This window comes from Blennius ocellaris (assembly GCF_963422515.1).
Source record: "Blennius ocellaris genome assembly, chromosome: 13".
In the NCBI taxonomy this organism is placed as follows: domain Eukaryota; kingdom Metazoa; phylum Chordata; class Actinopteri; order Blenniiformes; family Blenniidae; genus Blennius; species Blennius ocellaris.
Genome location: NC_137662.1, coordinates 20,284,215 through 20,290,622, shown reverse-complemented (window position 1 = coordinate 20,290,622; position 6,408 = coordinate 20,284,215).

The following is a 6,408-nucleotide window of genomic DNA, read 5'->3' as shown; positions in this document are numbered from 1 at the left end:
TCAGAGCATTAATTTGAATGTGGATTGGAGGGAGCCTCAGCCAACAAGCAGACGGCACTTCCAAAATACCCTCATTCTGTCCACCCCCAGGCAGAGCGTGCTTCTTAAAAAGTATTCATTAAATGTCCATAGCGCTGACAGACATAAGGAGCCAAATATGGTATTTTTGGTAAGGATACATTACCGGTCCCTAAATTTAACACTATCATAACACTGGGAAAAATAGATCTGCTTGACAGCTGATATACGTGTTCTGCTAATGACAAAGGAGTTTAATTTCATTTTAACTGTAGAAACATTTGCTCTCATTAGCAGAAAGTTGTGTCAATATACTATGAATCATTCTCACCGAAATAACAGAACCCATCCAAACATCTGACTTGCTCCTTCATAAATGTCTAAAATAGATGTACTGCTCTGTAACCGAGTAGAGCATCGTGGATTCTTGCAGCAGGAGTTCTTGCTGTGGTCTCTTTACCACCAAAAGAAAAAGTTTCTCCAAGGAAAAAGAAAGCAGAGACAATACAACACGGCATAAATGATGTATCCTTCTATAGATTCAAGCTGAAAGATGAGCCAGGGTCGTGCGTTTCTGGTCAATTTTATGTTAGACATTGCATTGAAGAACTAATTGAGAGGTCATAGGGTCAGTGACAAAAATCCTGGAGGGGCTTTGGCAAAACTAATTGTTGAAGACTTGTAATCAGTTTGAAAATGAAGCGGAAGCTGTTGTAGCAAAGATGGATATTTTTCCTCTTTTATTTATTTATTTTTTTCTTTTCGTTGTCCTGCCTCTGGGCTGATGGAGCTCATGCAGGAGAACAGAGAGCTGCAGTAAATCCAAGGGTGATGAAATAAAGCCTTTTCCCAGATCAGAAGTAGAGATTTCTCTCTCTCTCTCTTAGAAAAAAAGAACTATTTGTTATGCAGTAAATCCATATGATTCAAAAACACCTACCTCACTGTATTGTGAGTTTGAGCTGTGTTTACAGAAAGACCTGCACCCAAAAGCGGAGCATGACGGGTGGCAGAGGCGTTGAGTCATGAAGACAAACAAGTCAGTGAGCCAACACGAGTTGATTGAAATGAGAGGTCCAGGATGTAGATTAGAAAAAAAAGATGGAGCATTGTTTGCCAATACCTTAATCTTGACTCGTGACAGGCATCTTAACAAGACGTGTCTAACACGTTTTAGTTCAGGGGCCACATGCACCTTGATTCATCGACAGTGAGCCGGACTGGTAAAATAATGCCATAATGACCTTCAAAGTTAAACATTTATTATATATTTCTATTTTATATATTATATATTTATTATGTATTTTTAATGTCACAGAGTGCGCGTGACGAGAATGTCAATTTTTTTTCCAAAAATCTGACAATTACTACCAAAAAACTATCATTTCTACATAAAGCTATTTGTAAAGTATCCTACTTCTCCAATAGCTATTGCATTATGCATGTTTTTACAAACTCACCTTGATGGCATGGCTTTTTGTGGCAACATTACTTGTATCTCTGCTCAGCTCTCAGTGTTGTGTTGTGTTCACTACTCTTAAGAATTTGTTGAAAAAAATCCTTTTTTTAAAGCTTTGGAGTCATTTAAAAAAAATTGCTATAAAACGTATTGGGCTTGAAAATATGAAATTCACTTCATCCTTTTCCCCTTCCTCTGATCTGCTTCCCTGTCCAGATGACTTATTCTCTACAAATGTCCCCCTTGGTGTTTTGTGTGAAACAAATGAAAGCGTTTGACATACAGATTCATTTGGAATTTGTTTGTTCATGTGAGGAATCCATCACTGCAGTGTGATTCTGAGGTGCAAAGTGAATAATTTGGGCCATTGAGGAATGTATTTTGGAAGGAATGAGGAATATAATTTCTTCGGTTCATCCACATCAAATCATGTGCCCCTGTAACCCTGCTAAACAACTGATCCGACAAGCGTCAGTCTTGTATAGGGATTAAAATAAGGCCATAATCTCCTGAAGTGTTGAGCTTCGTCCTCATCAATCCAACAACTCACAACATAGAATACTAGAAAACAAAACGTTATTATTAGTTATCATTAACTTGTCTTACTTAAAGGACAGTGGTATTTTTATTTTCCCAATTTTGCTTTGAGGAAATGTTCTATTCTATTCTAAAACTCCTCATAGAATGGGATAACATGACTTGTTTTAATTCAGTTTAAATTGTCAAATCAAGCCTTTTATTTCTACCATTATTGATGTCATTTCAGCATGTATCAATGAGTTGATCTTGAATGTACGCTGTCCACGGTGCTCGACAACCTGCATTTTCAATGAGCCAACCTTTTGGCATTCCGGTTGTGCCTCGTCATATTAAATGCAGAAGTGATAATCAACCGGTGGAAGGTCATCTTTTGCTAAATAATTCAGAGATGCACGTTGGAAATAAATGCTGGAGCGGCACAATGGGAGTACATGAAGTTCATTGGGTTGTTCGTGGATGACATCCAAGCGATGCCTCATTCCTCACACTATAGGTTAAGGTCACCCAGGGAAAAAAAATAGAAAGAGAGATGGCGGAATAATATCAGTCATATTCAGGCCACAGGGGGATTTTACTACCGTCTTTATCTTTCTTAGCTTCTGCCTTCTTCTGTCTAACTGTTCCTCTCCATATTCTCCGCTGTGTTCATTTTTTTTCCCCTCAACACTTAAGTATTAGATAAAGTCATTAGCATGTAGAAGCAGAATTCTGCTCAGAGGATGAACTACAGAGAGAGAGACTGTAGTCCAGAAGGGCTTTTTTTTTGGGGGGGGGATTGGTGTAAATTAACATGACAGTTTTGAAACTGCAACGTTTTTGTTCTATAGTCCGCAGTAATGTCTGAGTGGTTTTGGTGTTTGTCTTCATTCACCAACCTCAATATGAGTAATATACTCCCCCTCAGAGCTGTTTAAATAAGTTGAAGGGCCTCAGAGACTCCTTCTTTGGGGATGACATCTGAAAAGTGATTCACACACAAACCCGTGAAGTGAGAAAATGGCTGCATCGATTAAAACGGGGAGTTCAAAACAAACAAACAAAAAACGTTCCCGAGGTTGCACGAGGCAAAAAAGGGATGGGGTGTTATATTCTGGCAGGAGATACTAGTTCGTGAAGACGGGTTGTTTCACAGGCGTGATTTAATGGAAATTTTAAAACAGTGTCGCATTTGCGCTGCTTTCCGCTGAACATCAACACAGTTACTGATGTTTTTCCGCGTTCAGCTCATGTTATGAGTCCAGCCACGGAGTTTCAATAAACACTTTGATTTACTCAGCAAGCTCTCTGGCAAGAGTTTGGAATTACACAACCCTGCAGGTGTAATTTCATTATGATAAATGACAGCTCTCAATTTGGGCCTATATTTTTGATGTCAGTAATTACGCATCACTGTAAGAATATTGTGATATGATATTGCATGCATTGGTTGTATAGCTAAAGTCTCGTCTAAGCTTCGATAAATCAACGAAATTAATCAACAATAGAGGAAAAGTACAGTCATCACATGTAATTTAGTCATATGATTCCTCAATAATGACAATGGTTTGTATAGCTGTACCACCTACATCATGTTGCATTGTGGTCTGTGTTTTTTTTTTCCTACTCATATTAGCTGTGTTGTAAGTGCAATAAGAGACAACAAGATTTTTTTTTTTCCACCCAGCATGGCTCCATACAGTATCAGAAGCTTATGAGGATATCATCACTCTCCATCCTTATAATGTTCCTGTCAGTGTGCCGGATGGGAGCCATTACATCCCACAGATCATCATTCACAAGATGCGGGGGCCCCCGTAAAATGTTGGCGGTTTTATTATGTAGGATATCGGTCCATTTTTGTATTAGCGCAGTGGTTTGCCTCGTTACGCTAATTTCAAAATGTGTCTCGTGTGCTTTGTGTTTAGCTCTAAAGATGCCAGAAGACGAGAATCTCTCGCCCAAAGAATTACACTTCCCAAATTTATTTTACAACGTGTCAGCTTTTGATCACTGGCTTCTTCACACATCAGCTCTGTTGTAATTACGCTGGTGTTTATGCATGCTTATGAATGGACTGTCTTTCATGGGTCCCTCCTGTGCGGGATGTTTTCTGACAGACTAATAATGGGAAGGCTCAGTGGCAAAAGGCAGTTGTCAGAGTGGCTGATCCATCATGCCTGTCACCATTAGCATTCATGGTTCATTAGCCAGCAAGCGCCCAATATAAAATGTAATTGAGGGCTATAAACTTTGTTGTGCCTCTCAGTCATCGAAACCTACTGGACGTATTTCTGCAGCTCTTGAGACGCATTTCCGCACATGTGGACTGCAGGTTTATTGTGTCATATAATATACTTCAGCAGTTTTTTTTCATTGCACTTTTTTTTCTGTTTCAACAGCACTACCTTTTTTGTGAACCTATGGTGAATTTAAATTGAATGCAAATGTTTCCACACCAGACTTACATGATTTTCTGCGCAAACTGAATTTATCTGGTCAATTCACCCATCTGCTTTACTTGTGTGAAAGCTTGAACCTATGACATCATCTTCCAAATCCTTACTTTTCTTTTACAGCCCATGGATAGGTACCAATTTATCTCTCAGTTCAAAACATATTATGTAAATAATGCTGTTAACACAGCCTAGAGAGAATTCGCTTCTGTTTGTGTCCAATAATATCTCAGGATTGACTTTATTACAACGAACACCATCTTAAATTGAATTAAAGTTTTAGATACAAACTTTTTAACAACTGCCCTTTGTCATCTGTCACGGATTTTCCTGCGATCTTCTACTTTCCCTTTGTTGATCATAACACATTTTCTTTTCAAATTGAATTAATGAAATATCACTCTGCTATGCTGAAAGGTCAAAGGATTGATGATTAATATCGAAAGGAATGTAAACAAAAATAAAGATTTCCAGGGGAATAAATAGTTTGTGTGAGGCTCTCTGTTTGCAGCGCCATTAATTATTGATAAAATGAAAGAGAGATGCAATCAATTCAGGTGAACTGAGTGCGGCTAAGCAAGAACACGAGACCTCTCTCAAATCAAATCTCCAATATTGTGACAGCGTATACTGCCAGAGCAGCTCAGACTGTAGTGTACTATAGAATATACGTGATTGGGATTGTAGATGATTAAAAAAACCCCAACACATTTTAAGTCTTTGGTTTGTTCATGTTGCAACAACCACAACATGTATTTGTGTTGGAGTTTGTTCTTTTTTTTTTTTTTTTTTTAACCAGAGATGTCTTTCCAGATGTACAAATCAGGTTCAGGTTCATCTGAAGCAGGTTAGCAGACAACGGGTTTTTTCATTCTGACTGAGACAGATGAGACCACAACGACTTCCCCGGTGAATTTAAAGGAATCAAATTTCAAAGCTATTTTAGGCCCTGGTGCCAGGTACTGTCACGTCACCTGGGTTGGTATTATTGGATGAAATGGGATGCACCAACCGCCAAGTTGGTGGTGTGTGTGTGCGCGTGTGTGTGTGTGTGTGCGTGCATGTGTGTCTGTGTTTAGGGGAAGAACAGGCAGCATGCAAAGCAGTGCGTGAGGCAGCTAGGTCGGTAATGTTTGAGTCAATGAGGCAGCGGGGCAAACAAAGTGTGCGTGCCTGCACTCCTACGTCCCTGTGAGAGTTCATGTTTGTAATACGTTTAGTGCTTTGTTAACGGTTTATGTGTGCCTGTCCACATCCGCCTGGAGAAGTCTTTGGACTGTACTATGACCGGTCCTGTCTGCAGCAAGCTCTCTTTTGTGGTGACGTGGATACTTGGATCATTTTCAAGGCTTTCTTGTAATCACCTTGTTGACTCACTGCCCCCTTCGAGTGTGTGAGCTTGTGCAACGGATGATGCGTGTGTTTGCATGCCTGTAAGTGTATTAGTGAAAAAAGAGGCGCAGTCTGTGATAGCCTCATTGCTTCAATGGATACAGTTTTGTCTGTACTTGCTGGTCTGTGTCAGCCTTATGTAAGCATATCTGCCCAGAGGAGAGCGCACGTATGTATGAGGTGTGGCACAAAAGCACACATTACAACAGGGGACATGGTCTCCATCACCTGACAGCCCTCCGTCCTGAGATGAGGAGTCTGCTTTGTTCTGTTCCTCTCACGTAAACACACAATATCCCCAACGCTGGATAACTTGCGCTTCCTGACCTGGACGTGTGACTACTTATGTCTCCTCGCACATTCCAAGGCTTCTTACAGTGTCCTTTCTCCGTCTTTCTTTGGTCTCCTATACCCCCTGCACAACCCCACATCCCTGCCTCCTGCTTTTAAAGACCCCTCTCGTTCTGCTGAAGCATGTTTACACAGAGCAGAGTGTGCTCTTTTTCTCCCTCTGCCTCGCTTTTGAGTGCCTGCTCAATAGGCAGATGGTTGCACTTCCTTTTAAGG